The sequence below is a fragment of the Pan paniscus genome, chromosome 9, assembly GCF_029289425.2.
Source record: "Pan paniscus chromosome 9, NHGRI_mPanPan1-v2.0_pri, whole genome shotgun sequence".
In the NCBI taxonomy this organism is placed as follows: domain Eukaryota; kingdom Metazoa; phylum Chordata; class Mammalia; order Primates; family Hominidae; genus Pan; species Pan paniscus.
This window is the reverse complement of record NC_073258.2, coordinates 117,155,700-117,181,736: the sequence shown is the minus strand read 5'-3', so window position 1 is coordinate 117,181,736 and position 26,037 is coordinate 117,155,700.

The following is a 26,037-nucleotide window of genomic DNA, read 5'->3' as shown; positions in this document are numbered from 1 at the left end:
AGTCACCTGTAATTTTCTTAGGCTGTCACAATTACAAATCTTTGAGGATTATATAAGACACACACAGTCAGAAAGGTATAATTTAAACTTGCAGAGGTCTGAGGGCCTCAGCTCTTTTTCATTACCTCCCTGGCAGTTGGCACTAATGGGTTGAATTAAGTGACCCCCCAAGGCAGGTTCCAGTTTCCAAGCCGTGTGGTTTTCCCATGAACTTGGGCCATGGTGGACAGCTGTGTCCTGGAGGGAGGAGGCATTACCTGACTGCATAATCCTGCTTTGCCCCAGAATGGCTCTCTGTCTGTGGGTGAGTCGTTTGTCCTCCCTGTCTCTCAGTCTCCCCAGCTGTCATGTGGGGATATTAGTCCATAACTTCCAAGAGTGTGGTTTGGCTTATATAAGACTATGAATTCTGTGTTCTGGCAATAATTCTCTGACAACAGCTGGGTGTCCTGCAAGTCTATTGGAGTCTGACACTAACCACTGGGAGTCAGCATCAGATCCCACAAGTTAAAGGGCCAGGTCACCAACGAAACCATCCTTACTTCAGATATCACTTGCAAATGGGGTCCCCAGTGCAGGGGAGAAAAAAGGAATATCTTTTCCTCACTCATTGCAAGGTTCATGGCTGAGATCCTGTAACAAAAGACAGATTAATGAGAAAGAAGAGCATGCAAATAATTCAATACAAGTTTTTGCATGGCCTTCAATAATGAAGGTCCAAAGACACAGGGAAAACTGTATTTTTATGGACAGTCATGCGGAAGTGTGATTGGAGAACAAAGAGTGTGCTCTCATGGTAATAAACTAGGGGAAGCTTAGTGAGGCCTGTTTGTTCAGATTCTTCTTGGCATCCCTGTGTGATCATTCTTTCCTCTGAGTGTAGCCAGGACGCCTGTCATGTGAGGGTTTTCAGGGGAGGAAGGAGGGAGAAGGTCAGAGAGCGACCTTCTCAGGTTTTATGGCTTGCTTCAGGGAAGAACAAGTGGGGAGCATTTCATTTTCTATGATCTGTTTCAGGACAGAGGGGGTGGAGAAGGATAGAGAAAACTTCCTGCTTCTGCAGTTTTCTCAGTTTCTTTTAGCTTAAAATACTCAGTATGCCAAGATGCCATATTTTGGAGTAGTGTCTCCTGCACTCCGTCACTAGCCTACCTGCACTTCTGTCTGACTTGGCTACAAATTCAGGTGACTGCATGAGTCTCCTTCAGGTTCAATAATTTTCTAGAACAACTCTCGGGAATCACTAAAAGTACTGTACTCACCATTACAGTTTTACCTTAAAGGATACAGGTCAGGAACAACAAAATGCTCAAGGTAGGGTGATGGTGCACAGAACTTCCATGCCCTTTCCTTGTGAAATCGCCTTTCTAGCACATTAATATATTCACCAACCAGGAAGATCCACTGAGCTTTGGTGTCCAGAGTCTTTATATGAGTTTCATTATGTGGGCATGATTGATTGAATCAAAGCCTTGTGATTGAACTCAATCTCCAGTCTTTCTCCCCTCCCTAGAGCTGGGGGCTGGGGCTGAAAGTTCCAACTCTAATCCCACGCATGGTCTTTCTAGCATGGCCAGCCTCTCCCTTGAAACTTTCTAAGGGCTCCCCATTAGCATTTATACACTTTACTGTGGTCAAAAGGGACTTGTTATGAATAACAAAATACATTCCTATCAGGAAATTCCAAGAGTTTTTGAAGCTGTGTGCCAGGAACTGGGGACAAAGATATCACAGCTTCCAAGTTGTAGTTTTCTTCAGAATCACTACAGAGCATGTTAAAAGTTCAGCTTCCAGGGTCCTGGTCCTCCAGGTGGTTTTGATACAGTAGGGCTGGGCTGGGACTCACAATTCTCCATTTCTACCATTCCCCCAGGTGATGTTGGTATGGGTGGGCTATGCGTCACTCACTGAGGAATGCTGACATGATGTAATGTACAGTAACATGCATGGAATTGCTCTGAAAGCTGTACTGTTCTCCACAGACATTAAGCATTATCACTAGGACTGTTTCCTCCTTTGAACAGGTTTGATTGTTGGATATGTGTTAAGTGTAATTGTAATTAAATACTAGAGCTGAAGGATACTTAGAAGCCTTAGGTAATCTAGTTCCCTGGGATTCTTTGAAATATTTTTAGGGGTTGGGCAAGGTTGGAAGATGAAGTCAGAAATGGGGATGTGCAAAGCCTAATGGAGACTAGAGTTGGGACATTCACAATGCTCCCTTAGCCATTCCTGCAATACTCCCCCTCATTTTCCCTCATTGCCTCCTTGTTCATCCCAATGGATGTGGGTTGTGTTTGTAATGGATGTGGGTGAGCCCCCACTTACTGCCTCCTCCCCATCTCCTAGACTGACTATAAAGTGTGAAGCCTGGGTCCTCTACAAATCTGGGACCTCAGCCGTGACCTCAAAACTCTTGCAAGTTTCTAAATTGATTTCTTGAACTGTGGTTTTAAGACACTTCCCAAAGAACCACCTGGAGAGTGATAGTGAATTGGTATCTTTGCAGGATGAACAAAGAAATTGGCATTTTATTTTGTTTTAACTTTTTTGAGATAGAGTCTCTCTCTGTCACCCAGGCTAGAGTCCAGTGGTGCAATCTCAGCTCACTGCAACCTCCGCCTCCCAGGTTCAAGCGATTTTCCTGCCTCAACCTCCTGAGTAGCTGGGATTACAGATATGTGCCATCATGTCTGGAGAATTTTCATATTTTTAATAGAGATGAAGTTTCACCATGTTGACCAGGCTGGTCTTGAACTCCTGACCTCAAGTGATCCACCTGCCTTGGCTGGGATTACAGGCGTGAGCCACTGTGCCCAGCCGGAATTGGCATTTTAAACAAATTCTTAAGAACCCCCAACCCCTTTCCCTTAGCAGGCAGCCTTGTCTCTAACTTGTAGACAGTCCAGTGCAAGCTGGCAAGGGTTAGTGTACTGTCTGGCAGGTGGTGGGCCGTCGTGGAAGTTGATGGAATGGATGAGAGTATCAATAAATTCAAGCTTCCTTCTCTCCAACGTAAAGTTCTTTTGTGTCTTTGTGTTTCTACTCCCCATTCCAGTCCTGACCAAGGCCCCGGTGGGGCTTCTGGCCTTGTCCAAGATCCTGCTCTCAGTTAGCCTCTCTCTCCTGTGTCTTCAGTGTCATTCTTTCCACCCATCTCTCTGCATGGACAGGTATCCCCAGGCCTCCTTTCAAGATACCCTTCTGTTTTCTCTTTCTCTGTGTCTCTAATCAACACTGGTTACTTTCCCTCTTAGATCAGTGGCATCACCATTCTCTCAACTTCCTGCACTCCTCACCTCTCTCTCCCTCTTTGCTACATCAGTCTGTGGCTGAGTCCTCCTATTTTACCTCTGCTTTTTGTGTTGTATCCAGTTTCTTCTTTCCCTCCCCAGTTTCTTCCCTACACTGGGCCTCCCTTTGCTCACTTGAAGTCTTAGCTCTTTTCATATCGTTACTTTGTTCAAGATGCTTCTATGACTCCCCACTCCCAGCAGAATTAGATCCCCAATCTTTTGTTGCCACAATTTGGCTCCTGCTTATCTTTCTTTTATTTATTTATTTATTTATTTTTTGAGATGGAGTCTTGCTCTGTCGCCCAGGCTGGAGTGCAGTGGTACGATCTCAGATCACTGCAACCTCTGCCTCCCGGGTTCAAGTGATTCTCCTACCTCAGCCACCCGAGTAGCTGGGATTACAGGCACACACCACCACGCCTGGCTAATTTGTGTATTTTTAGTAGAGATGGGGTTGCACTATGTTGGTTCAGGCTGGTCTCGAACTCCTGACCTCGTGATCCGCCTGTCTCGGCCTCCCAAAGTGCTGGGGTTATAGCCATGAGCCACCGCCTCTGGCCTCCTGCTTATCTTTCAAAATGTATCTTCCACCACTCCCCTGAACTTTCAGTTTTCCAAAAATCCTAGATTCCTTCCCTCCTGGACCTGAGCACTTGCTGCACCTCTTGCCTCCTCACCTGTAGCCTTGCTGTTTGCATCCCTGCTGCCTTCCACATCAATCAGTTCAACTCCATGGCCCCTGTTCCAGGAAGGCTTCCATCATCCCCAGGCATAAGATTATCCCAGGAACCTCCCTAGCTCACCCCTGGTCTTTCCTGTGATTTGTACCACAGTCTGCTTTGCTTTGTGATTGTTCAGGTATGTGTCAGCTTCTGAGATTGTCAGCTCCTTGAAGATGGTAACAATATCAATAACAGCAAGTCCAATGACACCTACTATGAGTACCAGGTTCTTTGCATACAGTAACTTTGAAACTTATAACTGTACTCCAACTTAGTTGTAGTCTCCATTTTAGAGATATGGAAACTGGGGCTTAGAAAGGTAAAGGCCAAAAAGCTGACAAGGATGAGATTCAAACCCAGACTGACTCCAAAACCCACTCTCTTTCAACTCCACAACATGGCTCCCAAGGCAAAGAAGACAAAATCCACATTTATTGAGCACCTACTGTGTGCCACTGCTGGTAGGGATCCAAAGCTGGACAAGATCATCCCATGAAACAATATATATATGAGTTACCAGAACAGCATCTGGCACGCAGTAGGTGCTCAATAGATGCTAATTGAGAAATGGATAAACTCAGAGTCCACTCCATGCCAGTGCTTGCTTCCAGAGTAGAGGCTGAGACCTCCCAGAGAATTATGGAAGAAACCCTGGGGCCTGAAATCTCATTCTGGCTCAGCCAAATGCAGTTCCGATGACCCTGAACAAGTCTCACAGCCTCTTCAAACCTCATTTCCTTGCAGTGAAATGAAGAAGCCAGATGACTTTTTTCTAAGGTCCTTCCAACTCTAACAGGTGAGGTGATGTAGGGGTCAGTGAGTTGTAAACAGGCAAGGCAAATACAAGCAGAAGTCACGATGTTAATACTTGAAATCCTTTCAGCAGCAAAGGCATTCCTCTGGTTTTTAGGAAGGCAGGATAATTTCCTTTTAGGGGCCAAAGTTCCCAGCTTGCCTGGGCCATCAGGGACACAGGAGCAGTGGACAAGTGGCCACTGCTTTCTGTTGCATATGTTGGGAGTGTGATGCTCTGAGAGCCCTCCTGTCTCATGGGGTACTGACTTCCATGGTATCTGGCCATGCTTGGCAGAGAGTTAATTAATGTCCGCAGGGCGAGTTAGCAGAAATAACAATTGCTTTGATTAAGGGAGAGAGATGGCTATGAGCTTTGCTTTAAGTAAAATGGACAAAGACAGGATAAGAGCTCATCTGCTTCACCTTGAGTGCTGGGGCTCACTGGCCTGGACTTCTGTCCTGGCTCTGACCCATCCAGCTTCCCCCAGGAAATGAGGACCCCTTCCAGTTGTGCCTTAAAAGGACCCTTATTTTTGTTGTTATCCTAGATGCAAGGATCAACACTGCTGTGGACTCGGTGAATATAAATTTGGAGAGGAGCCCAAGATGATCAGGAGGCAGTGACTGAGGGCAGAGTGGAAGTACCTGGGTGCAGAGTCGGGGAAAGACACACAGCACACCATGGATAGTTAGTGTGACTTACCCTCCCGAGGGCTGCTGTGTGCAGACTCTGCCCTCAGCTCTTCCCTGCATTTTCTCATTTGATTTGCACACACATCCAAGGAGGAAGTGTGAACCCTCTGGTTCAGGTCACTTGGCTTGTGAGTAATGGAGCCACAATTCTAAGGCAGGTCCGTTTGTCATGGGTGATGAAATGATTACCCATTACAATATTACCCAGACGATTACCCAAGACAACCTCCTCCGGGGCCAGTAGAATGCAAGGAGGCTGGAAAATATTGAGAACAAAAGAACAAAGAGGAGCCAAGAGCAATGAGCTTAAGAGGGGGAAAGGAGTGAGGCCCAGGGGTGCTCACACTTGCCAAGTTGGCTGCTGGAAGCTTCTAAGGCTAATATTTTTCAAGCTCCTACTGTGTGAGAGGCATGTGCTGAGAAGGATTGCAGGTGCCAGCTCGTTTAATCATCACGGTAACTGCACGTGGTAGTTGTTCATGATGGTTGACTTTGTCAGTTTGACTGGGCTAAGGGAAGCCCAGATAGCTGGTAAACATGATTTCTGGGTGTGTCTGTGAGGGCTTTTCTGAAAGAGGTTAGCATTCAAATCAGTAGACTGAGTAAAGAAGATCACCTTCACTCAAGTGGATGGGCATCGTCTAATCCCTTGAGAGACTGAACAGAACAGAAGGCGGAAGAAGGGGGAGTTCTCTCGGTCTCTGCTTGAGCTGGGACATCCATCTTCTCCTGCCCTTGGACATTGGTGCTCCTGGTTCTCAGGTCTTCAGACTCGGACTAAATTACACTACCATTTTTCATGGTTTTCCACTTTGCACACAGCATATAGTGGGTCTTCTCAGCTTCCACAATCGTGAGCCAATTCTCATAATAAATCTCCTCTTATATTTCTCTCTGTATATATGTAGATATCCTATTGGCTCTGTTTCTCTGGAGAACCAAACTAATACAGTGTTATCTTGCACAGAAGGAGATTAAAGCTTGGAGAGGATAAATGCTTTGTACAAAGTCATGTCACCAGTGAGAGCTGCAAGAATTTGAACCCAAGTCTGTCCTACTCTGAAGTACATGCTGCTTCCACCATCCAGCACTGCCTCCCTCTTTGCAGAACATCACAAAATGCTGCTAAGTCAAGCGTTGGCATAAAGCACATTCCTCACGTCCAAGGGGAGGGAGAAGGGAAAAGAGTGGGAGTGGAAACAGGAAGAGAGAATACTTGTTGAGTACTTCAAACCGGCTGCCACTTGGCTAGGTACTACACATGTGTTTAATCTCATTTAATTCTCACAACACCCGGTGGGAGGGGCATAATTGCCCACATTTTGCAGATGAGTGTATTGAGGCTCAGAAATGGCAATTGATTTGCCTAAGGTCACAGAGCTAGTAAATGGTGGACCAAGGATTTCTATCCAGATGGGCCCAACTTCAAAGCCCAGGTTAATTAAAAATATAATTTTGTGCTAAATCAAATAGCAGCTCATACTAGATTAGAGCCAAGCCATAGCAGAGGCCAATAGTTAAAAGTAAGTTTATAGTTGAAAAATTTACAATTAAGGCAATCATCAATTAACTTAATTTTCTGGGAACAGAGAAAGGTTTGCTGTTATTGAATTTTTGCTGCGGCAGAATCAGTAGCCTTGTTTCCAAACCATGGAGTGTGTTCAATAAAGCAAGAGTTAGAGAGAGCAGCTCAGGGAAGCTGACCCAGGCCGCATGCCCAGAAAGGGGACTGTTCGAGAGCCTTCTGGGCATGAAGAGCAGGCGGGAAGCACAGCCAGGTTAGGGGCTGCCTGGGAGAGTAGTTTTGGCTTCAGTCTTGGCTATGCGCAGTATCTGCCAGAAAAGATCATATGCTCTCAAAAACCAGAGACAAGGAACAAACTAATGTGATCATTTCTCTTCCTTGCTCAGTAACCTTCAATGGCTCCCCGTTGTATCCTGAATAAACCCCATAAGCCTTACCGTGACATTCAAAGCTCAGCACAACCTGGTCCCAATTTACTTTTCTAATCTTATCTCCCACTAATCTCCCCACATAAACTTCATGCTTAAGTTTAACTGGTCCAGTTTTTATTCCATGAACCCAATTCTCAGTCTTGGATCTTGGGCTATATCTTTTCTCTTTCCTTCCTTTCCCCTCCAAATCTACCTAGTAGATTCCTGCTCATTCTTCAAGTTCCTTTCCAAGGTAACCTCCTCCGTGAAGTCTTCTCTGATTGCCCATGTAGAAGCAAACTCTCCCTCAGGTCATTACTCTGTACATGTGGCACTTATCACATGATGCCTTGAATTGAGATTATTTGTGTCTATGTCTCATTTTTCCTAGTAGGCTTGTTCTCCTTTAGTCAGACCCTAAAGCTCACACCTGTAGGTGTAAGAATTAAACAATAACTAATGAACTAAAAGGTTAAGTAAATAATGGTCAATATTTAAATTCAACAATTTAAAAAGTACCTTGAACTTGCTTAAAAGTTAGAGACTTGAAACATTTTGAGAACTAGGCTGCTTGGAGCTCATAAATGATATTCACTCATTCATTCATTTACTCATTCAAGATCTTCAGTGTGGATTGATATACTTTTTTCTGAAACTCTTGTTTGAGAGCCTGAGGATACAAGTCCTCCACAAGGTTGGGTCTATTAGGAACTGCAAATGCCATGGGTCCTCATTCAACCTATGGCTACAGAAAGTGGCCTTCGGAGCAAGATTCATGGCTTGCCAGGTATTCATCTCCTCCTGGGGTTGGGTTAAGCCACAGGAGAGAAATTGAAGGATGCTGCTATTAAAAATTCTTGGTAACAAGCCAGGTAATTTCTCCTGTGTTCAGCTCCCACATTGCACTTTGTTCATGCCTGGAAGAAACAGAAACTCCCAACCACAGAAAATCTCTTGCCAGTTTGCCTAGCAGCACTGACACCTACCTTGTCTCTAGTATACTTGTACATTTGCAAAATTAAGTCAGCATTGGGGCAACTTGGATCAGCCACAGACAGTTAGAAAGACGAGCGTACCAACTCTGGCCAAAAGCCAAATGCTGCTCAGCTTCATCATTCTCTGACAAATGTGGACTTACCTGGATTTTTTTTTTTAAAATCATCATTCTTTATTGGCCCTCACCTTTTGTGAAAGTTGGAGAACAATCTCATTTTGAGTAGCAAGCAAGAAGACGTTTGTGCTACGTGCTACATCTCTAGGCAATATACACAGCGATTAAGAATGTGGGGCTTTGGGGTTCATTTGAATCAGCCCACTATTAGCTGTGGGTTTTGTGGGATGTTTTTTGGCATGGTGGGGGTGGTGGGGGTTCAAGATTCTTGATCTTGCTGTGCCTTTGTTTTCTCATCTGTAAAGCAGGATTAATAATAGTCCTGTATTATACTTCATAGTTGGCCTGAGAATTAGATGAGGTAAACAGTACCAGACAAGGGGGAAGCACTCAATGAGTATTATCTGTTATTAGACTTACAACTGCCAACGGAAATGTAACAGGCTCAGTACATCTGCTGTAACTGCCTTACACCACCCCATATTAGTCAGGGTTCTCTGAAGAAACAGAATCAATAGGATATATAGAGAAAGAGATTTATTATAAGGGATTATAGAGGCCAAGAAGTCCCATGATCTGCCATCTGCAAGCTGGAGAACGAAGAAAGCCAGTGGAGTCGTTCCAGTCCAAGCCCGAAGGCCAGAGGACCAGGGGAACCAATGGTATTTAAGGCCCTGACTGAGTCCAAAGGCCAGAGAACCAGGAGCACTGATGTTCCAGGGCAGGAGAAGATGAATGTCCCAGCTAAAGCAGAAAGCAGACTCACCCTTCCTCCACCTTTTGTTCTATTCAGGACCTCAATGGATTGCATGAGGCCCACCCACATTGGTGAGGGTGATCTGTATTCAGTCTCCTGAGTTAAAGGCTAATTTCTTCTGGAAACATCTTCACAGACACACCTAGAAGGAATGTTTGACTAGCTCTCTGGGCATCCCTTAGCCCAGTTAAGTTGACATAAAATTAACCATCACACCCACAAAGATATAAGCCTTGTTTCTTTGCTTCTTTTCCCTGAATGATTGCTCAACCAAAGCTCAACCCTGAACATGAAGATTTTGGCACTTTTGGTTTAATGCAATCCTAATTCAAGCTTCCTTTATTATTCAGTTGTATGCAATAAACGCTCATTTACTGTTTTCTTTCAGCAAGGTGCTGTGCTTGTCTGTGGGAAGTGTTAAGAATAGCAAGACAGTGGAGATAAGTCTTTGTCCCCAGGGAGCTTGTACTGTGGTTGGACTGAAAGAAAGGTGCCTGGTTTCTGTAAAACACCACCAAATGTGAGCACTATTGAAAATGAGATGCAAACCCAATGGCTGGATTATTGGCACAAAACCGGTATCACTGTCCTGCCTTATTTAATTATGGTTTCCTTTTTTGCTAACATCAAATTAAAAAATCCTTGCCATGGTAGTCTAGCAACATTGTTATATTGTCATTCTGCAAATTATGTGGAAAGAATGAATTGTTTTGAGGGTAAGCTTCAAGTAAATTTATGTGCTTATGAACAAATTGCCCATTATTGCTTTCAAAAAAAATTTAAATACTCAGTCAATTGACTAATTTCCAACCTTCAAAAAAAGAATACCATCTCATGCATTTCTGGAGCCTTAAGGTTTATAAATCTTGCTGCCATGAGCATTCCCTCTGAGTGCTTATAACCATGATGGTGTGAAGGTGGGAAGGTAGGAATATGCTCAGCCTCAGAGTAGAGATGTGGACAGAAGCTTGCAAGATTCAATGTCTTGCCCACGTTCATTTACTAGGGGAACTAGTAAGGTTTTGGAATCCAGGACCCTTGACTTCAAATCCACTGTTCTTTTTGCTACATTACTCTATAGTCGTCAACTAGTTATGCACCATTTAACTAACATTTAATTTGCCGAAAGTGGAAACAGATAACCTTGAAATTAATTCAAGTTAATGTTAAATGTTGGTAACTTTTTATGAGTTGAATGTTTCCATTAACTTTTCCAATGGCTGCTTTTTTGTACCCCTTCACAGCAGTGAACAAAATTGAGTAAGTGCTCAATAAGTATTTATCGAATAAACAAATAGCTTAGCTGGCCTGGTTTGGCTGCAGGGTGGGGTTAGAAGGTTGAATCACTGAAGACAAAGTTGAGCATTTAATTCACTGTTTCATTTGTCAAGTATTTATTAAGTCTCTATGTACTGCACTCCGTAGAGTAGACTATTGCACACATGTGGCCCTTGGCAAATTTTTTTAACCTCTCTGAGCCTCAGTTGACTCGGCTTTTAAAATAAGGAATAATAACAGCACCTAACTCACAGGATTGCCATCAGGATCAACTAAGATGATGTATTTAAAGAACTTGGTATAGAGCACGTGGGGTGGATGCTCTGTAAATGGTAAAGATACTAATTATCCATCTCCGCGCTGTATACTTATGTGTGGTTCACACCCCAAGGTTCCAGAGCCTGCAGTGAAGTAGTTTCTTGCACTCTGAATAGCAGGGAGGGAAAGCCAGAGTTGATTTGTTTTAGAGATGAGGAGGGGAACAGAGACAAAACTGTGGAGGCAGAGCTGAGTTCCCAAGGTCCTGGCTGGAAAGGGCTCTCCTTCTTAGTTTTAGGGACAATGGGGGAAGGAACCCAGGTAGCTTGGTTGTTGGTCACATGCTACACTCCACGTGGGCCCCCCCACTCAGCATCCTTGGGGGATTCTCGGTGCTTGGGCCCTAGATCAGATGTGTGTGCAGGGATGCAGGCACCGGAGCTGTGATACAGGGACATGAAAAGTTGGTGTCACTGAAAGAGAAAGCTGACAAGGAAAGGGTGCAGAGAGATTCCGTCTTCTGCGGGTCCTCTGTCCCCTCTGTACAGTGGCAAGAAAGAGACCTGCCTGGGGCCGGGGAGGGCTCCTGCCTCTACCCTCTTCGACAGGACACTCCTGAAGCTGAGCACTGGGAGGGCAGGAGAAAGGCCAGAATGCTTTCCTCATCTGCTGACAGTTGGAGAAGGGGCAAGTGTAGGCACAGAGAGACCTTCCATTGTGAGTCAGCCTAGCACAGGCTGCAGCCTGGGTGGGAAGCACTAGATGGAGTCACTCTAATGAATGAAGCTGCTGGTGAGCTCATTTACAGTCTGACAATCATGCTGGCCCCACAGCAGCAGCTGCCACCCACCCCGGCAGGGGGAAGCCACTTAGGAAGACAGCAAAGCAACCTGCCATCAATCTATCAGCATTGGCTTCCATTAGGGATAGGATGGCTATGGAAGTAGGAGAAGGCCAGAGTGGAGGGGTAAAAGAGACACAGCTCTGGTGACAGTTTCATTTTAACAGGTTTCCAAATCCCAGAGGGATTCTTGGGGCAGCCTTAATGGGCTGAGAAAATGGCCGATCATCTTCTGGCGAGTGGCAGCAGTCTTCAGCCCTCTCTCCCATGGAGAGAAAGAGCAAAATGCTAGTATTCTGGTTGAATCTTATAGGAGTGTGTGACATGTATCATAAATTGTCCTGACTAGTCCCGAGGTTTATTTTCTTTTCCCCATTTCTGTGTGTCGGATGTGTCCTGTCTGTGTGTTCCCAGTCTCTGTGTCTCCTGATCTTTCATGTCTATATGCAGGTTTTTTTCCCCTAGATGATTGAGCAATGGCTCCCCACTAGGAAGGTGGCGTTACACACTGGAACAATGGTACTTGGAAGTCTGTGAGATTTTGATGGTCTCAGTGACGAAGGGCAGTTACTGGCTATCAAAAATCAATGTATAGGGACCAGGGGTGTTAACATTCTACAATGAATAAGACAGGCCATACAACAAACACTCATCCCACCCCAAATGATAACAGTGGCCCTGTTAAAATATAGGGAGGGAGAGATGAGGGTACTCAAGTGATTGGGCTCAAGGGGAGTGACTCATGCTAATCAGACTCACAAAAGACTGATGTAAAATTGCAGAGAAGGCTGGATGTGGTGCCTCACACCTGTAATCCCAGCACTTTGGGAGGCCAAGGCAGGTGGATTACCTGAGGTCAGGAGCTCAAGACCAGCCTGGCCAACATGGCGAAACCCCCTTTCTACTAAAAATAAAAAAATTAGCTGGGCATGGTGGTGCATGCCTCTAATCCCAGCTTCTCGGGAGGCTGAGGCAGGAGAATTGCTTGAACCCGGGAGGTGGAGGCTACAGTGAGCAGAGATCGCGCCATTGCACTCCAGCCTGGGCGAAAATAGCGAAACTCTGCATCCCCCCCACCCCCTGAAAAAGGAAAGAAAAATTGCAGAGGAGTAATTTACAAAGAAGCTGTTCTTTTTCAGTGGACAGAAGTCTTCTATCTGCTATCTGGAGTACTTCCTTAAAACAATAAGGAAAGTGAATGAACAGTCCAAAGGTGAGCATAGATTAGGGGCTGCTTTTTTGAGGTGCAAGGTGAGGTGCCCATGAACTGATGACTCCCTTTTCACCGCTGCAAATGCAGAATACCTCTGTCAGTCTGTGTCTCTCCCTATTTGCCAGTGCTGGATGAACACCAGTAAACACCTGCTCTTTAGGCTGCTACCACTTGAAGACCTAGGTAACAGGGTCCTTGCTCTGGGGTTGTGCTTTAGAGGCCCCGCTCTGGCCTACCTCCTACCTGGCACTTGGAATTCCCTGCTGGAACAGCCCCAAGGCCACTCCCAAGGCCTCTTTCCCAGATCTATCACTGGTGTGCATATCCCAAGGCCCCAAGATGGCTAAAGAAGGGCTGTTTTGCAGGGAGTTGGAAGACAGAACATAAACATGTGGCCTGAGCTCTGGGATAAAGCCAGATCATCACAGCCTTTTCCCCAGGGAATCCCAGAATCTTAATCTTGGTCACATCCAGTCTTCCTGGGAAAATGCCTGTGTTTCCTTGATTGAATTTGGGGGCCATTCACTCACCAGACCTTGAATTTCTCTCCAGCGACTTCTCAGAAGGTTAATCACATACATTTTGTTGACTTTTACAAATATGCCTATCCCTTCTAAGGGTTCCCTGTGGCAGATGAGGGATGGGGTGGGACTGAGTTCATGACAACTTCCCACAGTTACTACTATAAACCCCTGTGGTGTCAGTCACCCTCTCTGTTACAGCGCTCTTCTTATTATGTCTGTTCTTATGTCTATTTGCCCCGGTGTTTTCTTTCTTTTGTTTTCTTAAAATGTCTACCTTTTGGAGACCAGGGCACACAACCATAAACTTATCCCATCAAGCTGTAAATTTACAGGGTTGGTATAGCTTCCATATAAACATTAGAGGTTGAGGTTTCAGGCTGCAGTTCTAGCAGTTTCTTTGATCTTTTACTGACCAGTAAATTATTTATTGGGTCTGTCATAAAGATAAACCAAAGCCTATAAACTATATTTATAGTATCACAAAAGTCTCCCCTCCTACCTGGCATCTTCAGATGTAGATCATGGTACTGATGAGAATGCGGCAGCCAGGGTATTTTTATACCCTTTCTTCTTTCCTTTCCTTTCAGCTCTTTGCCTACTTTCCATGATTTCGTTTCATTTTTTTTCCTTTCCCTCTGTTTTTTTGAGGTCCAAGGTCAGGTTTTTGTGAGGCTTGTTGTGAACGCCTCAACACTCTTCCCTGGCCTCTGGGTGGCCACATCTCACCCGGGCCTGCATCCCAGGCGGTTCTCAGCTACTCCTTCCAGAAACCTGACATTCCCCAGGCCCCAGCCCATGGCTCCAGGCCCAGCGGCAGATCCATTCCCCTGCAATCCATCTGCCTCGAAGGCCTACAACACCTGTCAACCCCTGGGAAAATGAACTGTGCCTAATCAATGGTCAGTTCCAACTGACACTTTGGGTTGTCAGGAAGGGAGTTTACTGCAGAGTGTGTGCAGGCGTGTGTGCCTGATTGCATGTGCTCGGCAGCAGGCGAGTGCCAGCCATTAAGCACCTCCTTTCATTTTATTTTTCCTTTAGCTGTTAACTAGCACCTTCTTCAATTAAAGTGGTAAGGCAGAGCAGACAAGGAAATCAGTGGATCTCTTCCCAAACATCAATAAAACAAATTTCTCTCCGGGATACCTATTTGTTATGTGGATATCAGACTGACTGTAATCTGTTTCCATTTTCCTTTTACGTGTTACCCACCAGAAGCTAGAGGCTCTGCCGTGGAGATCCCGCTGTTTCCATTTGGCTGAATGAGGGGGTAGATTAGATTCCTATTTGCTATGCAGACGCTCCCATCTGATATCCATTAGATGTGTCAGGAGAGCCCTGAAAATGTGTCTCCCCTATTTATTTTGGGTGTACTGGGGTGGGATAGTGGTTGCAGGCGAGTCTTGGAAGATGCCACCAGTTGCCTCGAAGATACCAACATAGTTTTCTTTCTTCCTCTGCTTGGTAATAAATCATGGCCCAAGTCATTTATATTCCAGGAGATAAGGATGTCAGGAACTGCTCCCTGCTGCTACAAGAGGAGAAGAGGCTAAACCCTGGTCAAAGGTGAGCAGAGTGCCTTTGAGGCAGCACCCTAGAAAGTCTAGAGTGTAAGGTTCTCCATTGTACAGATGAGGAAACTGAGGTCCCGAGAAATAAGGTAGATTGTTTCCATTCCTTCTTCTGTCTTCTTTCTTGCTGCAAATTCTCTTGAGGATTCTTCCAGCCTAGCCACTTCCTGCTCACCCACTCCCCACAAAAGCCAGGCATGGTTATGTCATTCCCACATGGATTTGCAGCCAATCGGGAAGGCTGGGGCCACGTCTACTATTTTGCTGTGTCCTACAAGTTGCGTAGCATAGTGCTGGGCATAAGGGGAGCTCACAATATGTCCTGGGTGACTGAACTCTCAGAGTCACCACTTTTTTTCTTTTAAAGATTTTGTTTATTAAGTCCTTACCACATACAGGCTTATTCAAACCTTGCCCAAGTCTTGTGGACCTCCTTCCTGTCCACCTGGAGGGCCCATTCCTTCTGTCTCGGCCAGCAGGCCTGCCTCTCCTCTTCCTTCCCACTTGTCCCTTTCCCAGCCCACCTCCATCAGTGATGTGTAACAGGGACAGCCTTCCGCCATTTGCACGATCCTCCCCCGCCCCTGGCCCCCCACCAGCTGCTCTGTTTCAGGTGTCCCCCACTTCAGGGGGATGACTCCTTTTTAAAGAGACTGTTGTTTCCGGTGACACTGACAATCCTTCAGAATTGACAAGACCTGTCTCTGCATCTCCCTGCCTGCCGCCGGGCTCTCAACCTGGGGCCTAAGTGACTTGTCATCTTCTCTTGTCAGTCGCCGGCTCAGCTGGTGCTCCTGCTCCTCCCTCCCCACTGGAGCCATAATCCTCTCCCTCTGATAACACAATTGTCTCCATGGCACTGAGCAGCCCTCATGGCACTGCAGGGGCTCTCGGCCCATGGAGGAAGGTAGAAAATAACAGCAACAAAGACCTTCTTTGGAAAAGAATAACGTCCATCTCCAGGTCTGCACCCACTCCCCTGCCTCTTCCCCTTCCTCAGGAAAAAAACTGCTAGCAGAGAAGATACACAGAAACTCGGGGAAGGGCAGAAGGCCCTCAGACAGAGGGCTCTGTTTGCTGCTGCTGTTCCTTCTGAGTGAGATTACTTTTTTTCCTATCTAAGCAGCGTGCCAGAGAGAGCTGGCTCCTGCCCTGTATCCTCAGCAGGACAGGCCCAGCTTCCAGAAGCTGGTGAGGAGCTGCTGGGCCTTGGGCTGGCCTCATCATTACTCCTCCTTAGGAGGCCATGGGACTCGGCTCTAGGAGGCAGGGAGCCAGGCAGGGATGGGAAGACAGTGCAGGGTTTGGAATTCCCAGTGATCTCTCTGCAGGGCTTACAGCTCGGCCTGGAATATGTGCTCAGCTCACTCAAGTCAGTCCTCAGAGTTTTGTATGTTTTGAGGGTTCTATTTGATCCCCCAAGCCTCTGTGCAGGGCTGCTTCTGAGTATCTCTCTCTCCAGCTGTGTGGCCTGCCATGCCAAGAGTGCTGGGCCAGCTCTCAGGGCCTCAGGGCTGGCTCCTCTTCCTGTGCAGGGAGCAAAGTGGGGTGGAAATCCACCTGGATCTGTGTGGTCACTCACTGGCAGGACAGTGCTCTGTAAACTTCCTAACCTTAGGTTTCCTCACCTGTAATACACACTAACAGTCTTACTTAATCTATGTGATGATCACATTTGTTCCAGGACCACTCTACCCCCACCATGGATAATTCATGGATGCTCAAGTCTTGCAACAGGTCTTGCAGAACCCACAGATAAGAGAAGTTGGCCCTTGGTATCCATGGGTTTTGCATCCTGAGAATACCATATTTTCAATCCACAGTTGGTTGGATCTGACAATGGAACTCGCAGATACAGAGAACTGATTGCATAAGGAAACTGGAAAGCTCTCTGTGCAACCGTGTTTACAATGCTGTTGCTAATGAGTCTTTTGCCTCCTTCGGTCTCAGTTTCCTCATCTGTAAGTGGAGGGTAACTCTGCTGACCTCTGCATTATTATAGTATCACTTGAGGAGGTGGACATGAAAACCCTTTTGAAGTGTGAAGTTTATGAGAGATGGTTATCTGAAACTTTCCTTTTTATTTTTATTTTATTATATTTTATTTTTTTTTGAGACATAGTCTCACTCTGTCACCCAGGCTGGAGTGCAACGGTGCGATCTTGGCTCACTGCAACCTCCATCTCCCAGGTTCAAGCGATTCTCCTGCCTCAGCCTCCCAAATAGCTGGGATTACAGGTGTGCGCCACCATACCCGGCTAATTTTTTGTATTTTTGGTAGAGATGGGGTTTCACTGTGTTAGCCAGGATGGTCTCGATCTCCTGACCTCATGATCTGCCTGTCTCGGCCTCCCAAAGTGCTGGATTACAGGCGTAAGCCACCGCACCGGCCCTGTAACCTTTTATACCTGTGTGCCTATCCCTTAGGGGAGACCAAATAAGATAGAATTTGTTTTAAATGCTCAGAAATGGTTTCCAGGATGCCCAAATCCTTATTATCCTTTGCTAATTCCCAACCCCTACTTGCTTTGGCCTCACATATTCCCCAAACTCTGTTGTTGCATCCCTGCTTAACCCTCTGTCCCCAGGACAAAGTGTGAAAGTCATGCATAGCTGACAACATGGCTCTTGGAGACCAGCCTCCCTCCATCCTCCTCTCTTGCCATTCTCCCATTCACAGCTCTAGTGAACCTGAATTTTGACTTGTTAGAAAGCACCAGGCTTTCTCTGGCCTCTGGGCTTTTGCACATGTTGGTTCTCCTGCCTGCTAACTCCTACTCATCCTTCAAATATCAGTTTAATGGCCACTTCCTCCAGGAATCCTTTTGCATTAGTCTGGGTGTCCCTGATCCAAGTCCTAGCAGTGCATTTTTTCCCCTCTGCTGCGATTGACTCCTTGCTCATTTATGTCTCCCACTTGACTGAACTCCACGAAGGTAGGGCCTTGCCTTTTTTGTTCTTCGGTATATTCCCAGCACCCAGCACAGTGTCTGATGTGTAGTGGGTGCTCAAAAAGCATTTGCTGCAGCAAGGAACAGTAGGTGGGTTTACGACAAATGAAAATGAGTGGGATTCTGCCTTAGTCATGTTGCTGAGAGCTCTTCTGTTCATTGAGTACTTATTAAGTCCCCTTGTGAGCCAGACTGTCCACTAAGCCCAGCAGCTCCTGGGCTGCAGACCTGCCTGCAGAGGTGTAGACATTGTGAGGCAGACGTCGTATCAAGCAGAGCAGGTAAGAGTGGGATGAGGCAGCTCTGGGTGCCTCAGCTCTGCTCCTGAGGCCTGACCTTAAACCCCGGCCACCCCCCAGCCTTTTTTCCTAAGCCCAGACTCTTTCACGGCCAGGCTGACCTTGGTCATTCCCAGCAGAGGTGTCTCTGTCATAGCCCAGGCCTTTGCCTGGTTTCTGTCTTATCTGTGGATTTCTTGAGCTGAGCAGCATTGGTGTAGGAGGAGACAGATGGGACCACACCCAGCTAATCCTGCAAGGAGCTCCAGCCTGGCTCTGGGAAGTCCTATTGGAATATTAATATTCTGAGGAGGAAGCCAGTGATTACATTTTAGACTTGCAAATGGGCTTAGTAAATAGGCTTTGCTGAGAGGTGGGACAGACAGCTGGACCAGCAAGCAGTAACGGTGAGCAGCAGCAAGTGGTGATTAAGGAAGAGATTTGCTCCCCAGAAAGGGAACTCTCCAGGGGCTGCTTCCTGGTGGGAGATCTTTTCAGTGAATTCATTTAGGCAGTTCTTGCCTTCCTGCAGAGGTAGAAGTCCCTGGGTGTTGCTTTTTACTGTTTCTCTCTCTCTCTCTCTCTCTGTGAAGACCAGAGAAGAAGAATATATCCAATGACAGGAGAGCACATACTCATAGGTGGGTGTCTGTTGAATAATTCATTCATCCATCCATCCATCCATCCATCCATCCATCCATCCATCCATCCGTTCCCTCAATAATATATATCGTGCACCCTTTCAGTTGGGTTCTGAGGACACAGCAGCGAGGAAGACATTCATTTGTCTTTCCACTCTTTCCTCCACACCAGGATGTAGTCTGGGTCCAGAATATAAGTCAAAACACTTGCAGCTGCTCAGTTTGCCTCTATCAGACCCAGATCACTTTCTATGCCAAAGCCTGGCTAGCACAGTGGATATGTCACCTGGACACAGGTTGGGATGGCCTGGCATTCTGACCATCTTTGTGTTCCCAGCACCATATCGCTAAAGGAAAGAACCCAAGGTGACATAGGGGCACCAGGCCCTCTGGATATTGCAGCACTCTTCCCAGCTCATGTGGTGCCTGGTGCAAATGAGAAACCAGAACTCCTTCCTGGAGACACATCACTGCCACCTGCTGGAAAATGCTCACAGCAAATATTCGACTCTGCACAGCCACAGTGCGAATGGTGCCCCTTAGATTTGCCTATTGGGTCTACTGCCTATCTGTGTGGCCTTGGTCCACTGCTTAGAGTGATCAACTCTGCAGTCCTACAGGGCAGTGGCTGCTGCCAAATATCTCGAGAGAAAGGTGCATTGTTATGCCAAGCCCCAAATACCTGACAAGCCAATATCCATCTGTTTGCTATTAGCACATATTTAAAAAGTTCTATTAGATGAAAGATAACTGAGGGTAGAAATTTATATGATTCCAAACTACATGTGAAAATCTGACAAATGCAAAGGTGGAAAGTGCTCTAAAAAGATCTCATTTTCCTTCTTTCTTTTTTTAAAAATTTTGAGATAGAATCTGCTCTGTCGCCCAGGCTGGAGTGCAATGGTGTGATCTCAGTTCACTGCAACCGCTGCCTCCTGGGTTCAAGCAATTCTCCTGCCTCAGCTTCCCAAGTAGCTGTGATTACAGGCACGTGCCACCACACCCAGCTAATTTTTGTATTTTTAGTAGAGACATGGTTTTGCTATGTTGGCCAGGCTGGTCTTGAACTCCTGACCTCAAGTGATCTACCTGCCTCAGCCTCCCAAAGTGCTGGGATTACAGGCATGAGCCACCAGGCCTGGCCCTTTCCTTCTTTCTTATCTATATCTCTCCTCTACTCCAAGCTGGGGACAGATAGCATCACCACTCAGACAAATGCAAAACACTTGGCCAAAAACAATGCCCTACTCCTTGGCCCCCAGTACTCACACATTCTTTGGAGAAACTTTTCAAATATTTTTATTTGAGATTCATTGCCTTATAGTTTAAAGGATTAAATCCATTGCTTTGCTGACCACCTCCTCTGTGGACAAAGGCCTGAAACCCCTTTGTCCCCAGAGGAGGTGGTCACCAAAGCAATGGATTTAATCAATAGGAAATGGAAACCTAGGTTTGCCTTAACGAATACTGAGGGCCTCTATTTTCAACCCTACATGTGCTACAGTGTGCACAAAGGTGTACACACATTCATATGTGCATGCTCACACTTGTTTGCACTTGTGTGTGCAGTTGTTGGGAGTAGGTGAGCCAGAGTCTAGCCTGGTGCCTCTTTCCCACTGCATCGATAAATGTGGGTTGATGAAAATGGTGACTGGGACCTTCCCCTCCCTGAGGTTTGCAGGTAAAATAAAGGTGTCAGTGCTGCATGATTTTACTGGCTACCCTGAACCCCGTGGTTTTGTAAAGTGATCGGCGAGTGTCCAGGAGCATGTCTCCGGGGGTGGGTGGCTCCAGCTGCAAAGGCACACACCAGGCCCCCACATGGCAGGAAAGGGCTGGCCCAGGAGCCTGAAACAGTCAGAAACAACACATTCCCAGGCTGAGCATCCTTGCTCTGCTCTCCTTGGCCATGGGAATGCGGGGACTGGATCCCTTCAGCTGTGAAAGCTCTTGCCTGCTTTCTGCCTTCCCTTACATACATCATCTGTTCAATGCAGCTCAAGCTCCAAGCCAAAGCAGCTCTCAGCAAATATGCTGAGCCTGGTGGTGGGCATCAGATAGAGTCAAAACTGCTCGGGGGCAGTGCTGGCCACCTTGGCAGTGAGACATGCCAGGCCACATGCACAGAGGGCTCTGGGGAGGACCAGTGTGTTGTGATGCTGAGAGGCAGAGGATGCTTCATCTGGTCCTGGCTTGTATCCATCTATTGATCCATTCAGGTGCTGAATAAATGCTCATTAAGTCCCCTGTGTGTAGGCTTTGTGTTGTGGGCTGTAGGGGGTACATAGATGAATGACACATGATTCCAGCCTGAAGAGCTTACACAAGCCACCCCAGCATAAAGCCAAATGTGCTACTCAAATGCCACGGGGGTCTCAGGAAGCAGAGAGCACTCCCAGCTAGAGATTAGGAAAGGCTTCATAGGGAGCTGGCATTTGAGCTTGGAGAATGGCTGGGATTTCAGCAGGTCTTGAGGATCTGCTGAGGATAAGAAGGAGGCGTTTCAGCAGAGGGCAATCACCGGGAGGGAGGAAGACGGGGGAAAGCACATGGCATATGACAGGTCTTGAGGTCTGGCCACAGTGTAAAACTGGGGAGGGGATTGAGAGAAGATGGGACAGGGAGGGTGACTGAGGACTGATTAGCAATCGAAGGAGTCATGTCAGCCAGGGTTGGTGTGGTAGGTAGAATAATGACCCCAAAGACGTCTGTGTCCTAATCTCCAGAACCTGTGACTATGTTACTCTCCATGGTCAAATGGACTTTGAAGATGTGATTAAATTGAGCATTTGAGGTTAGGGTTGGGGGTGGGTGTGTAACCCTGAATTATCAAGGTGAACCCTATATAATCACAGGGGTCCTCATGAAAGGGAGACAGTAGAGTTAAAGGAAGGAGAAGACCATATGATGACAGAAGCAGAAATTGGAGTGATGTAGCCACAAGCCAAGGAATGCTGGCAGTCCATAGAAACTTGAAGAGGTAAGGAGTGGATGTTCCCCTGGAGCCTTCGGAAGGGACAGAGTGCTGCCCACACCTTGATTTTGACCCTATAAGGGTCATTTTGGATTTCTGACCTCTAGAAGTGGGACAGGATAAATTTGTGTTGTTTTAAGCCACTAAATTAGTGGTAATTAGATACAGCAACAATAGGAAACATACGGTTCGAAACACTCTTCCAGCCGTTGTAGTTTCTAATGTAAGGTATTTCAGTTTTCTATCAGACCTTAGTCTCCTATATTTTAAGGGGTTTAAGAGTAGTACTTACTTCTTAGAGTTTTAAGGATGAATCAAGATCACATATGTAAAGCACTGCATATGCAATTTATTGTAGCCACTAGGACTATTATTATATTATTTCTGCAGGCCATGTGGGGCCCACCACCTCATTCTCACCTTCCCCACTTTCCCCAGCCTGGCCTCCTTCCAGTACAGTTTTCCCTTTTCTTATTCCTCCTGCAGCTTTCAGTGACTTCAGTAACTCAGGCTGCTGGAGCCTCGCTGGGCTGTATATTACAGGTGAAGGATATCACCGAGACTACCTACCCACCCATCATTTAAAACACAATGTGCAGGATTGGATTCCTATTGATGGACCTGCCACAGGTTCACAGATCTTAATACTGATTGAATATTAACATTTTAAAAAACTAAGGCTGGGCACAGTGGCTCATGCCTGTAATCCCAACACTTTGGGAGGCTGAGGCAGGCAGATCACTTGAGCCCAGGAGTTTGAGACCAGCCTGACCAATGTGGTGAAAGTCCGTCTTTACTAAAAATACAAAAATTAGCCAGGTGTGGTGGTACACAACTGTAATCCCAGCTACTCGGGAGGTTGAGACATGAGAATCACTTGAGCCCAGGAGGCAGAGGTTGCAGTGAGCTGAGATTGTGCCACTGCACTCTAGTTTGGGCGACAGGGATACTCTGTTTCAAAAAAATAAAAAATTAGTTGTATATTTAGTGGTAATCACAGATAATAAAACAGATTCACTTTAGGTACTTTCATGTGCGTCCGTGTGAAGAGATCACCAAACAGGCTTTGTGTGAGCAACAAGGCTGTTTATTTCACCTGGGTGCAGGCGGGCTGAGTCCGAAAAGAGAGTCAGCGAAGGGAGATAGGGGTGGGGCCGTTTTATAAGATTTGGATAGGTAAAGGAAAATTACAGTCAAAGGGGGTTGTTCTCTGGCGGGCAGGAGTGGGGGTCACAAGGTACTCAGTGGGGGAGCTTTTGAGCCAGGATGAGCCAGGAGAAGGAATTTCACAAGACAATGTCATCAGTTAAGGCAGGAACAGGCCATTTTCACTTCTTTTGTGGTGGATTGTCATCAGTTAAGGCAGGAACCGGCCATCTGGATGTGTACGTGCAGGTCATAGGGGATATGATGGCTTAGCTTGGGCTCAGAGGCCTGACAGGTACAACATTTAATGAGTATAACAACCAAATCGTTGAGAGGTCTACACGTAGTTGGTGTGCCTAAGTTCAGGTTTGGAAAGGTAGGCAGACTGTGTTGGAAGTTTGTCTCTGTAGCCAACCCAGAAACACGTGTAGTTTTTATATACACTTGTTTTTAACAGCTTTATTGCAGTATAATTGACGTGCAATAAATGATATGTATTTAAAATATACAATTTGGTGGGTTTTGACATATCTATATACCTATGAAATTATCATCATAATTAAGTAATAAACATATTCATCACCCCCACAAAATTCCCCATGTCTCTGTAATACATCCCTTCTCCCTGTTCTTTACCCCTTTTTGCCCATTCTCCCCATAGGCAATCACTGATCTGCTTTCTGTCACTATAGGTTAGTTTATACTTTCTAGAATTTTATATAAATGCAATTATACAGTATGTATTCTTTTTCATCTGGCATCTTTCACTTAGCGTAAGTGATTTATCCTATGTTATGTTGGATCAATAGTCTGTTCCTTTTAATTACTGCGTAGTATTCCATTATATGGATATACCACAGTTTGTTTATCTATTCTTCAGTTGATGAACATTTGGATTGTTTCCAGTTTGGAGCTATTACAAATAAAGCTGCTATGAGCATTCATGGAAAAGTCTTTGTATGGATATGTGTTTTTATTTTTGTTAGGGAAATACCTAAGAAAGAAATGGCTGAACCACATGGTAGGTGTATGATATGGTTTGGCTCCGTGTCCCCACCCAAATCTCACCTTGAATTATAATCCTTATAATCCCCATGTGTCAAGGGTGAGGCCATGTGGAGGTAATTGGATCATGGGGGCAGTTTTTCTCATGCTGTTCTCATGATAGTGAGTGAGTCTCACAAGATCTGATGGTTTTATAGGCTTCTAGCATTTCCTCTGCTTGGACTCACTCCATTCTGCTGCCCTGTGAAGAAGATCCTGGCTTCTCCGCCACAATTGTAAGTTTCCTGAGACTTCCCCAGCAATGCGGAACTCTGAGTCAATTGAACCTCTTTCCTTTATAAAGTACCCAGTCTCAGGCATTTCTTCATAGCAGTGTGAGAACCAACTAATATAGTGTATGTTTAACTTTATAAGAAACTGTCAAACTGTTTTCCAAAGTGGTTTTTTACAGCCCCACCAGCAGTTTATGAGAGTTTCTTACCAACACTTCACATGGTCAACTTTTCTCATGTTAGTCATTCTAATAGATATGAAGTGGTATCTCACTGTGGTTTTGATTTACGTTTTTGTAATGATTAATTTTGTTGATCATTAATTTTTATTGCTTGTTTTCCATCCATATATCTCCTTTGGTAAATGTCTTCAAATATTGTACTCATTAAAAAAATTGTGTTATTTGTTTTATTATTGAGTTTTTAAAGCTCTGTGTTTATCCTGGATTAGTCTTTTACACATATATTCTAAGATTTTCTCCACATCCAGGGCATGTCTTTTCCTTCAATCGTGTCTTTCAAAGAGCAGGAGTTTTTAATTTTGATGAAGGCCAATTAATTAACTTGTTCTTTTATGGGTTGTGTTTTTTGATGTCATATCTGAGAAGTCTTTGCCTAACCCCAGGTCACAAAGATCTTCTTTTATGTTTTCTTTTAGAAGTTTTATTGTTTTAGATTTTACATTTAGGACTGTGACTCATTCTGAATTAATTTTTGTATATGGTGGGATGTGTGGATTGAAGTTACATTTTTGGCTATGGATAGCCAATTGTTCCAGTACCATTTGTTGAAGACTACTCCACTGAATTTCTTTTGCACATTTGTCAGTGTGGGGGGTGGAAATAATCTTTTCTTCACCCATTAGAACGTTCACAGCTGAGGTACCTATAATAGCAGATTAACAGGAGAAAAGCATAACAAAGTTTCTTTTATGATTTAATATGCTTTATGTGACATGGGAATCTTCAGAAATAAAGAGCCAAAGAAATGGGAAACCTGTGTAGTTTTATGCTTAGGCTTGGTGAAGAGTGGACAGTTATGCATTGGACAAAGTGGGTATGATCTAATGATAATAAATTGGGGAGAATTTATCAAGACCTGATTGTTCAGATTCTCCTCTGTGTCCCTGTGTGTTCAGAGATAAGGACATTGAGGTTCCTATGACCTAATTCAGAGAAAGGTCAGCTAACTTTTATGGCCTGCTTCAGGGGAGAAGGGGCAAGAGGAAGGTAAGAGTGACCTTCCTGCTTCTGCTGTTTTCTCAAATGCCAAGGTGCCATATTTTGGGGAAGCATGTTCTGCATGCCCATCATCAAAATTGTTGCCCTCTGAGAAAGACTCTTAGCATGGCCAGACTTAGGCTTCTGAAGCGTCTCCTAGGACCTTGTGTGCCCTTCCTTGTAAAATTCAGTTTTAGCAAATAAAGCTGCCAAGGCAATTTAGCAAGAATCTCCCTGCCTCTATACCTGATCACCCTTGATACCTGATCACAATTCTTCACTCCCCACCCTTGTTATCTGATCACACTGTCCCGCCTTCAGCAGAAATCCTGTTAGGTTGGTTCAACCAAAAATTCTCCTGAACTTTGTGTCTCTTCTTAGCAATTTACTATCCACTGGCCCCCTTCCTCACTGGCTATAAATCCATATGTATCCCTGGTGTATTCAGAATAGACCCCGGTATGATACCAGGGTCTGTCTTCCCCTATTGCAGTAGTGCTAAATAAAACTCGTCTTCACTACTTTCACTTCTGTCCTGCTCTGGTTTTATTTTTTG